This window comes from Xenopus tropicalis, chromosome 5 (assembly GCF_000004195.4).
Source record: "Xenopus tropicalis strain Nigerian chromosome 5, UCB_Xtro_10.0, whole genome shotgun sequence".
In the NCBI taxonomy this organism is placed as follows: Eukaryota; Metazoa; Chordata; class Amphibia; order Anura; family Pipidae; genus Xenopus; species Xenopus tropicalis.
Genome location: NC_030681.2, coordinates 87,169,960 through 87,182,140, shown reverse-complemented (window position 1 = coordinate 87,182,140; position 12,181 = coordinate 87,169,960). Strand labels below are relative to the sequence as shown.

Sequence of the window (12,181 nt, the reverse complement as noted above, 5' to 3'; positions counted from 1 at the left end):
ACGTAAACATCCTTTTCAGAAGATTAGCAGAAATAAAAGCATGTAAAGCCTCCCCCCAGGGTACCAAAGGCATACAAGGTAATTAGTAGAAACCAACGCAGCACCATGGACAGCAGCTACCTGTTGCTGTGCTGAATTAGGACCCTGTGGCTCCTCCAGGCTGCTCATTGGGCACCGCCCACAAGGCTGTCCTGTTCCCGAATATGTTGGCTTCAGACAGTGGCACAAGAGCGAGGGGGCTCTGCAGCAGCTGCGCTTCTTACTCCTGCTATAAACCTGCTGCGTGGGGCCACAAGAATTACTAGCTTGTTTTTTGCTTAATTTTCTGTTGGCAACTTACAGGTGCTTTCTTTGGATAAACACACCAAGATGAGAAGGTGCAGATCCACTAATCTACTAATCATGGACTCTATTATCCAGAACCTGGCATGGTGTGACTTAATGCTGGCTGAGCATTAGGCAGAACCCATAGGAAAGAGGGGACTGTAAGTGATGGATGCAGGCAGAGTTGAGCTGCCAGCACTGCTCTGCATAAGATAACATAGGTGAATGTCTATTGCAGCCAGCAAACTCTGCAAAGGCTTGCATGGGATTGCTTGATAAAAAGACAAGAACAAGTTGGTCACGTCGAGCCCAGTGATGTTCAACCTGAAGGCTGCACCATAATGCTGGGAAATGTAGTTCATCAACAGGTAGGAAAGCACCTTATGCTATTGACAAGTTGGGCTCGCCAGCTGTTACTGTCAGTACAGGTATAGGACCCATTATCCAAAATGCTTGGGACCAAGGGTATTCCCGATAAGGGGTCTTTCCATAATTTAGATCTCCATACAAATACAACACCCAATAGGATTGTTTTGCAGACAATATGGATCAATTATACCTTAGTTGGGATAAAGTACAAGGTACTGTTTATTATTACAGAGAAAAAGAAAATCAATTTTAAAAATCTGAATTATTTGATTAAAATGGAGTCTATGGTAAACTGGCTTTCTGTAATTTGGAACTTTCAGGATAACAGGTTTCCGGATAATGGATCCCATTCCTGTACCTGTAACCACACCTGGAAACCTACATCGAGGAGATCTCTGTAATGTGTTCTGGCAAAAGAAAAAGATGTATCAGGCATGAATGTACTGATCAGACCACAGTATCTAAGTAGCATTTTTCAATGTATTATATCCTTACTCATAGTATCTTGTATTCTTTCCCCTTCTTACTAATACAATATATCTATAAAAAATCTTCCACATACAATACAGACTACATGCAAGAGCAGGAGGTAAGTCATCAAAGCAGTTAAGTGCAATTTTCATTTCAAAGTAACAGTACTACAAATCCCAGGATCCCCCACCAGCTTAGGGGTTTATGGCTCAGAAGATCACTGAAGTATAAAGTATACATATATATATATATATATGAGATGAGAAAGGAGCTCCCTTTTTTCTGCTGTCATAACTTTGCATTTTTCCCGGTTTCAGTCAGTTATTGTGCATGGCATTAAATTGTTCTGTGGGTGTGCTGAATTACACAGAAGGTGCTGCATCTGGTAGATTATGATCATATGATATATTTTCTCTGAGTTAGTATAACCAGCATGTGCTACATGTATGAATATATCAGTCCTGGGTTCTCCTGCAAGTAGGACATAAGTAACTGCGCGATTACATTTGCTATTGACTGTTTTCTTGTTAAAAAAGTTGTTCTAATCTATTCTAATATGCAAGCCATAATATAGCCCCACTTCAAACCATCACTGCATACCATATAAAGAGAAACAAAAAGCATGTAATGAATGGATGGCCATTTTAGTGCTTTAATATTAGAATTTAGTTTCCTTGATTTTGCAACTAGGAGGCAATTGTGACTACAATGTCTTTGGTAAAGAAAGAATAAATTGGGTGTTAGTGAAGGACAAACTAGGTTATTTGCTCAGTGGCTGGTCCAAACATGGAAGAAATACTTACATTTTTCTTATAAATATTTAAATTGTGTCTTTTAGGTTTGCTTCACTCATGTTCACTTTCATGTGCTGGGTTTGTTTGCCATCCTCTGTCCTCTCACTAACCTTATTACTGTATCTCTGTCCTCTGCATTATAAAATGTACGGTAATTGTTTAATAAACTAATCATTCCTGGAGATATACTGCAGGGGGGCATTTGGCTTGAAGCTAGAAGCAAAAAAAAAAAAAGAATATTGTATGGTATAAAGATTCATTTTTCTGTACTGAAATGACTTTGCAATTTAACCTTGTAGAAAACATGGAAATATTTCATAGTGGATTTGCCCCACCCAGTTTTGCTTGGACTACATCTCCCAGCATTCTCTAACAATACTGCCCAAAGCAACACTACATGAAAAAACTTTTGACCAGCAGTCACTAAATACAAATGGATACTATAATGAGAATCTTGCCCACTTTCTGTATATCCAATACTCTACTGATATGATTGTCAGTAAAGGCAATACAAATATTTGTTTAAACTAAGAATACCTAATAAGATTATTATTACTATATTTGCCCTTCTGATGCTTGATTGGCAAGCAAAAATTGAATGGTATCATCGGCATGTTAGATAATAGTTAGATGGCTAATAGGGATACTTGTCCCTTTGCATCTGTAATCAGTTTGGGGATGCTAACGTCAGTGCACCAGCACTGAGCCCTATGACCCTGTAATACAGCAATATAATCTACAGGCAGTGATGTAACAAGTCGGTGCCGGCCCCTGACCCTGCAAAAAAATCTTTTGAGGTGCCCAGGGCACAGCCACTCTTACCTGCCCCTGCCTACTCCCCACCCCCTGCCTGTGTCCTACCCTTTCCCCAAACTTGTGTCCTCTGCTCCCTGCCTGCAGGTAAGAGAGCAGGTGGGGAGGGGGCATTATTTGCTATTTTCTTTAACTTCTTAACTGTAGAAACCACAGCCCCCCCGTGACTGGGAGGTCTGCTTATTTTATTGTTACGCCATTTTGTATAGGTATGGGACCTGTTATCCTGAATGCTTAAGACTTGGGGTTTTGCAGATAATAGATCTTTCTGTATTTGGGTTTGCATATTTTAAATATACTAGATAATCATTTAAACATTAAATAAACCCTATAGGATTGTTTGCCTCCAATAAGGATTAATTATATCTTACTGTAATTCTATTGATGGACTGTTTTATTATTAAAGAGAAGGAAATCATTTAAAAAAAACTAAAGATTTGATTAAAATGGGGCACATGGGAGATAACCTTCCCCGTGGGTTTTTGGATAATGGACCCCCATACCTGTAAAATGTAAAGTATAGTTCACCTCCCCTTAATTGTCTTCAAGCCTTGCGTTTTCCATTAAAGTCAATGTTTTTGTGGCAATTAACAAGTAACTAACACTTGCTCAAATCATTTCTAGGTTTCTAATGATATTGCATAGAGTTGCCATATACCTTTCTCTTGTAAAGATTTATGGCAAAAAAAGACTTGAATCTTCTTGTTTAAGTTCTGTTTTTTTTTACTGTCTGGTCAGTCCATCCCCAAAATATGGGGTCCATGTAATGTACAGGGTGGCTCACAGTGGAGGAGATGCTTAACTGGGAACACATATGGGGAGATACGTGTTCTAAGAAGCAAGTAAATCTTTCTGCATGCAGCTGCTGTTCCTAGGAGAGCATACAGGAAAACTGTGCACTATTACTATTATACCACAAATTAGTTTTGCTTCTTAATTAATTTTGGCTATACATTCGGCAGAATTTAAGACTGAACTCTGTTATCTGGGCCAACACTTTCCATATCCAATGGCTCCAAACTGATAAGAGGTTTAGGCAGTTTTGCAAAACTTACAGCTGGGCAATTTGCACTGATGAGAACTGGAAGTCTAGGCTATTTGAAGTTGGCTGATGACAGCTTACACAGGTAAAAAGTATAACACAAATAATCCATCAAACAGTTTCATAAATATTGTGGCACTAGGAAAAAGGTAGTGAAAGGCAATTTTGGACTTCTACTTATTACTGATGACTGTGCCTTAAAGAGTCAGTTACAGGAACAGCTGAGATAGAGCAGTTTGTGTTTCTCTGAGAAAAGACAGCAGGTGTAAGAAATGCAGCTAAAAATGAAAACAAATTCATTTAATACAGAACTTCCCCTTCTCCATGCTGTGATGACTCTCTCTCTTCTGCTTCAGTTCCTTCCTAAGGATCAGCCTGCTGGCTTTCCACAACACAAAATGCTTTGCCTCTAGTTATAAATATATCTATTACATTGGTTGGAATTCGGCAAAGCTTTAGCCTTCTTCAGCAGAATTCGAATTTGGCCAAAACCTCATGTCTGGCAAAACCAAATCGGAATCCTTAAAATGCCAGAAATGTATTTATGTTGGGGCAAGTCTTAGTGCAGGGGTTTGCTGTCTGATTTTACTTGAATATTAGCCATATGTAACTAATTTTATGAGCCCCCACATTTCCCCCACTTGCTTTCCCATCTTTCTTTTCATGGTCTGCCATTTTTCTAAGGCCCAGGGCATTCACATACTCAGTGTGCTCAAGCTAAGCTAATATGAGGGATTGCAGAAAAATATTAAAGGAGAAGGAAAGCTACTGTGGCATTTTGTTGCTAATAGAGTAGCAGTTCTGTAAGTGCTTATGGCTGTATCTACATAGACCTTTCTAATAAAGCTTACTTAGTTTTTACCTTTCCTTCTTAGCAGAGAGGTGACATCTGTCAAATACATAACCAAGAGAAGTACGGATTTCTGTGCAGCTATGCAATGCACACCTTAACTAACCTTGTATCATATGGCTGTAATAACATTAGAGACTAAACTGTTAGGTCAGCTTTATACTTCTAAAGGCCCTAGGACTGAGCAATTGAATCACACTGACAGGATGTTGGGGCAAGGACCGCATCAACGAGCCGATGTACTCCTCTCCACGTTGGGATTTTTAAACCTGGATGATTTAGATCTGGCTGCTTTTTGGACAAATATCAGTCGGGTGGCCCATCTGAGGGCCCTATAGATGGGTAGATAAGCTGTTGACTCAGTCCATCAGCAGCTTTTATCAGCCCATGTATGGCCACCGTAACTCCATCCGCACACCACACAGCTGCATAGAAAATAATGAAAGCAGGAATTTGAACCAATTAATTTTTCATAGTAAATTAACCAGATTGCATCTTTATTGCCATACCACAAAACAATTCAATTTATTAGGGAGGCAGTCTGTGATAAAGTGTAGAATGTGCTTTGCCTGCTACAAAGTAATGAACCTAATTTGCTTTCTATAAATAGTCAGTGGCAAGTTTCTCACATGGCATAGGGCCAAAAAAGTGTTTCATATGAAATGCAACTTGTAGGTCAGCAGTGTTTTAGTGAACCTTAAAGAAGAAGGAAATATAAAAACTAAGTAAGCTTTATCAGAAAATATGTAACTACAGCCATAAGCACTCACAGAAACGCTGAGTCCTCTATCAAAAGAAACAGAATTTCTTGTCTCCTTTTTTGTAAACATGTTCTTGGGTATCTCACTTCCTCTCTAAGAAAAATCCTTCATTCCGGGAGCCAGAGTCTGTGCAGCTCTCTCCTCTCCTGCTCCCCCTCCCACAAGAATGCTAAGAACTACCACCCCCCTCCCTTAGGAATGTGTGATCTGAACTACCAAGGCCTAGAGCTGCAAGCAGGAAGCTACTTAAAATGGCAGCAGCTGTCTTAAACAAACGGAGGGAGCTTCTAGGGCTCTTTACTCAGGTATGGTAATGCTTTCTGCAAAATAAATGTAATGTTCTAGGTGGCACTAATGTGGCAAATCTATTGACAGTAAAATGCCAAAATGACCTTCCTTCTCCTTTAACAACATCTGTATAATTTAGGTTAAAGGGGTGACAAAGTAAACATTTTAATTATGTCTATATTTGATGGTAAAGGTAATTTGTTCAAAGAGATAAAATATTATTCAGTTTAGGGTATGAACACATCCCTTGACAAATAGCCCCTTACAATCAAAACTGAACAGATGAACTGTTTATCTAAGAATACTTATAATAAATACGTAATAATATGTGTTAGGAAGGTTTTCACTGTACAGCCATGGGCTCTTAGTCCACCATATCCTAATATATCTTGTTCTTCAATATGGAATTAGCCAAAGCAGTTAAACCTACTAAGGTTTTGTTCATCTGAGGATGGTACACATTTTATTGTAACCTGTGACCACATTCTGGTCTATATAATAATAATACTCCCCCCCCCCCATCCTTTTTAAAAAAAAAAAAGCTGTTTCCCATTCATTTGAACATTGAAGATGGAAATAACAGAGCGGAACATGCACTTTTACATCCTCTAATAAATTATAGGGAGTTTTTATATGAAGTCTTCCAGAATAGGGTCTACGTAGACAGGTATTTTTATAGCCATAAGTTAACTGTTATGGGTCCTTTGATTCTATGCTTTTGGCATAGAATCAAAGGACAGATACCTTGTGGCCTGCTTATAGGGGGTAAATTGAGAATTAAAGGATGATTGGTAAAAAAGACAATATACATATCATATACAAGTAGCAGGTTGCTTGCCATGCATGCCACAATGTATGTGTATTTATCAGCTGTCACTCTGGAATGGTGACATATATAAAGAATACTCAGGATACTTTAAATATTTGCACTTTTTGAATACCATAACAAGGCCCTAACAAATTACTTTGAATTTATAAGAGTATTGTTTAAGCCATATATGTCCAACACAAGGCCCGGGGGCCAAATCCGGCCCACCTAGCTGTTTTATGTGGCCCTTGGTGAGTGTGTCTGATCATCCAGCCTGATCAATTTCCATTTTCCTCACATAGTAACTAAAACTAAGGGGTATATTTATCATGCTGTGTAAAAAGTGGAGTGAAGCATTACCAGTAATGTTGCCCAAGGCATCCAATCAGTAATCAGATTTCAACAGTAGCAAAGCATCTATTGGCTGCTATGAGCAACATCACTGGTAATGTCTTACTCCACTTTTTACACATTGTGATAAATATACCCCTTAGTATCTTACTAAGTATATTAATAAAAAATTTGGCCCGCGACTTAGCCTGTGTTTTAGATTTCGGCCCCCTTATGTGACACCCCTGGTTTAAGCTATAACTTTAACAAGCTCTGGCTAGTTTGTGCCATAGAATTCTTATTTGGTCACTTACTTTGGTATGTTATGACTGACTGTTATATATTTGTGAATCCTAATACTTTGTGAAGAATTATCCAATTACATATTAATAAATTACCAGGTACAAAAGATAATATGTTGCTACCCAAGTAGTTTAACTCAATTTCAACATCTTGACGAATAAGGGGTCTGAGAGCAACCCCTTGATATTTATTTACTTTTATCCTTAGCTCTGTGGGCAGAATGGATGGCACAGGGTTGAAAAGCCAGGTCTCTTTCTAGGCTGCAACATCTCCCTAGCAAATTTGTAATATACTGCAGTGTTCTTAATAAAACGGCAAAAACTGCTTCTTGCTGCCATGGTCATAAATCTGTTCCTGTGTCTGGAGTCAGAGCAGAGACTACAGAACTATTTTAAGCCACAAGACATAATCAAAACAGTAGAGATGTATTTGGTGCCTGTGTAATAATTTGTGAAACTAACGTCAAACAAAGAAATAAATATTCGTTTCAAAAACTGCCCTTTTTTTGTCATTTTTAATACTATGTAATATTTGAAGAAGGCAGGCAGTTTAAACTTCACCCTAAAAAAATATATGCTTATATGCATGACTGCTCTTCCAATATACAGTACCTTAACTGCTCGGTCTATTTTATAGAGAATTGTTGCAGTTCGGCATATCAAACTATTCTAAGCGTGGATATTAAGATATTAATATGTTTTGGCACCACTAATTAGGTCATACAGAAAGGAAACATATATCAAACATTACCTTCTGCATCTCTAGAGTCATTCAGATTCCTGCCTTTGGCTTGTGAGCCTTGCCATATGGGTAGCTGTCACCATGCTGCTAGGTAAAAAGATACTGTACATCTCTATCACTGTGCTATATGACCCCAGGAAGCCCTCAGGAACAATCACTGAAAGCTTAAGTGCATGTTGCTTTTTCATTAAATTTTTTTGATTCCTCTAAGTGATTAGAGGGTTCAATTGCAATTTACAGTGGATTTAATATAGGTTAATTGATCTAAGTTGTATTGATGATTCACTTGTAATGTGCTCAATTGGAATTACATAGATTAGCCTTATCTAGCTATAGAGAGAGGCCTGTGTTAGAAATTTTGTTAGTAGCAGTGAAAAAAGATTTTTTTTCTTTTCAAATAAATCCCTAGAAAATTCATTTTTGGATTGCGACTTTGCTCGGATGCCCCTGAGCTCTGGCTAGCAATCATTTTTATTCATGGATAACATTAATTAGAGATTACATTGCTACCACTGACTTTTTCATGTGAATTTGTTTGTAATATCAAAAAACAAAATGCAATATTATACAGATAATTGTAATGCACCTTGGTAGAATCAATCCAATTTCCTCCCCAAAACAGGACTGAATGATTAGCTATGCTGAAAAGTTTAACCATTTGTTTATCACATCCCCTTTATTAGACACTGGAACTTAATGCTTACCCTGTTACACTGCTTATCCTTATGGAAATTCAGGATTTGAAGTCATATAAACAATGGGAAAGAAATGTTTACATATAGGTTATCAGTATTCGATTTAGCAAGGCCATTGGTGGATCATAAAATGATTGGTTGGGTGCCATGCAGAGGAAGCAAAGTATTACTAGCATTTGAAAATGTTACTGCATCCTGGTTGATGGACCAAATGGAGGCTTAACTGGGCAATGAGATGGAATAGGGGGTATTGCTGTTTTATACACCATAATTGTGACCAGCAGAAGATTAGATGCCCCCATGACAGATTAATGGCAGAACGAAAGCTCTAGCAAAGGGGCATTACATTTGCTAGAGGAGCAATTGCTTGGCCAAGGCATGTGGCTGTACTAAAACACAGATTTTTGGATTGAATCAGGCAGAATAAAGTAGAATTGAACTAGTTAATCAACATAAGTGTACTGAAATGTGCATGGCAAAAACACATCAAATGTACAAAATGACTTCCTGTAGGAAAGACAGTAATTAGAAGGCTCAGATCCATCAAAAAAATTTCTGACACAGTGGCACATTTACAACAGCAAAAAAGTTTGAATAAATTTACCAATTTGCTGTTCCTGACTGTCAGGAAGCTGTTATAGTTAAAATTCTAACTGCTGAGAAACTCTCAGGAATCCCCAAATCTGTCTTAAGAAACCTGCTTCCAGTTCTCTGTTTATATTAGTCTCACAATCTCATTAGGTAGAAGATGGTGTATAAAATGATTTATAAAATAGATATATATAAAATTATTATCAGACTGGCACAACCTTTAAATATATATTTATGCCTTTAATATGAGCACATTGCACAAAGAGTCCAACATGTTGGTCCTTATTAGGATCTTTCTCAAGGATAGTGCAAAAGCAATTCAACAAACCTTAAATACATGCAAAAAATGTAAAAAAAAAGTCAGTGCCCAATCCAGTTCACCATACAATTACTTGATGAACCAATCATTTCTTATAGTGAACAAATTCACACGTGTTAAGTCCATCTCATTTTCATATTGGTGCATGTACAAACAGACAATCTATTCTCTCATGGATATATAATACATATTGATCATTACAATAAAATACAGTAACTGATAATAATGTAACAAGGACTGATATAGATATATATATATACAGTGGCTTGCAAAAGTATTCGGTCCCCTTAAACGTTTCCACATTTTGTCACATTACAGCCACAAACATGAATCAATTTTATTGGAATTCCACGTGAATGACCAATACAAAGTGGTGTACACGTGAGAAGTGGAATGAAAATCATACATGATTCCAAACATTTTTTACAAATAAATAACTACAAAGTGGGGTGTGCGTAATTATTCAGCCCCCTGAGTCAATACTTTGTAGAACCACCTTTTGCTGCAATTACAGCTGCCAGTCTTTTAGGGTATGTCTCTACCAGCTTTGCACATCTAGAGACTGAAATCCTTGCCCATTCTTCTTTGCAAAACAGCTCCAGCTCAGTCAGATTAGATGGACAGCGTTTGTGAACAGCAGTTTTCAGATCTTGCCACAGATTCTCGATTGGATTTAGATCTGGACTGTGACTGGGCCATTCTAACACATGGATATGTTTTGTTTTAAACCATTCCATTGTTGCCCAGGCTTTATGTTTAGGGTTGTTGTCCTGCTGGAAGGTGAACCTCCACCCCAGTCTCAAGTCTTTTGCAGACTCCAAGAGGTTTTCTTCCAAGATTGCCCTGTATTTGGCTCCATCCATCTTCCCATCAACTCTGACCAGCTTCCCTCTCCCTGCTGAAGAGAAGCACCCCCAGAGCATGATGCTGCCACCACCATTTGACAGTGGGGATGGTGTGTTCAGAGTGATGTGCAGTGTTAGTTTTCCGCCACACATAGCGTTTTGCATTTTGGCCAAAAAGTTCCATTTTGGTCTCATCTGACCAGAGCACCTTCTTCCACATGTTTGCTGTGTCCCCCACATGGCTTGTGGCAAACTGCAAACGGGACTTCTTATGGTTTTCTGTTAACAATGGCTTTCTTCTTGCCACTCTTCCATAAAGGCCAACTTTGTGCAGTGCACGACTAATAGTTGTCCTATGGACAGATTCCCCCACCTGAGCTGTAGATCTCTGCAGCTCCTCCAGAGTCACCATGGGCCTCTTGGCTGCATTTCTGATCAGCGCTCTCCTTGTTCGGCCTGTGAGTTTAGGTGGACGGCCTTGTCTTGGTAGGTTTACAGTTGTGCCATACTCCTTCCATTTCTGAATGATCGGTGGAACAGTGCTCCGTGGGATGTTCAAGGCTTTGGAAATCTTTTTGTAGCCTAAGCCTGCTTTAAATTTCTCAATAACTTTATCCCTGACCTGACTGGTGTGTTCTTTGGACTTCATGGTGTTGTTGCTCCCAATATTCTCTTAGACAACCTCTGAGGCCGTCACAGAGCAGCTGTATTTGTACTGACATTAGATTACACACAGGTGCACTCTATTTAGTCATTAGCACTCATCAGGCAATGTCTATGGGCAACTGACTGCACTCAGACCAAAGGGGGCTGAATAATTACGCACACCCCACTTTGCAGTTATTTATTTGTAAAAAATGTTTAGAATCATGTATGATTTTCGTTCCACTTCTCACGTGTACACCACTTTGTATTGGTCTTTCACGTGGAATTCCAATAAAATTGATTCATGTTTGTGGCTGTAATGTGACAAAATGTGGAAAAGTTCAAGGGGGCCGAATACTTTTGCAAGCCACTGTATATAAACCACCCATGTCTTATTCCAACAAAAATGAATTAGTGGCACTATGTGGCACTACGTTGGCTCAATAAGTGTTCACATAAGTGCTTTGTTGTTTTGTAACACTGGACTTGCAGACTGATTGCAGAAGTTCATAAATATCTGTTTAAAAAGTGTTGTGTGTGTATATAACAGAGCCTGAATAGCCTATGCAAATTGCCTTGACATGAATTGTATAGTTTATGCAAAAAACATTGCTTTCACCTGTCTCTGCGTCACTTTGATACATTCACTCAAATGACATTCTAGTCTCTCAGGCAGCGATGAATTACTTTAACAGCCTTACTCCTTACTGCATCCTCTCTTAAACGGATATAATTATCCTTTATACAATATTCAGACTACCTAAATTTCCTAATACATCTGAAATAATAAAACTTTGAATAGACAATTACTCTTTTAATTTTGTGGAATGCAAAACATTTTCTTTTATTCCTTAAGGTTTACATTATGTCCATGTACTTCTCTTATTGAATGTGTTCTGTTGAGGTTAGGTAAAAGAGATTATATATAACAATATTGCTACATTTGTGAATGTAGGAAAGACCTGCTTGGAGCATTTAAGAAAGAAAAAACTCCTATAAATGATGTTTGCTACAAGTCTCATTATAAGTAGTACAGCTGCATGGTTTCTCTATTTGCAGTGAATCAATCATTACTTTACTTGTGTGACTTACTTAAAGTCATCTAAGGTTTTTCACAAGAATGTAGATTCTGTGGAAATATTACATATTGAAATATTATCATTTCATTATCGTATATATTATCATTAAATCC

The 12,181-nt window shown here is 38.1% G+C and overlaps 1 protein-coding gene across 1 annotated transcript in view; it reads left to right on the top strand.

Moving 5' to 3' along the window:
• The first annotated feature begins 250 nt into the window (after positions 1-250).
• htr1e (5-hydroxytryptamine (serotonin) receptor 1E, G protein-coupled) overlaps positions 251-12,181 on the top strand; it is a 53,495-nt gene continuing 41,564 nt past the window's right edge. Inside the window, exon 1 of the mRNA XM_018094339.2 lies at positions 251-692. The gene's annotated coding sequence lies outside the window, so the exon portion shown is untranslated. The remainder of the gene's footprint in view (positions 693-12,181) is intronic.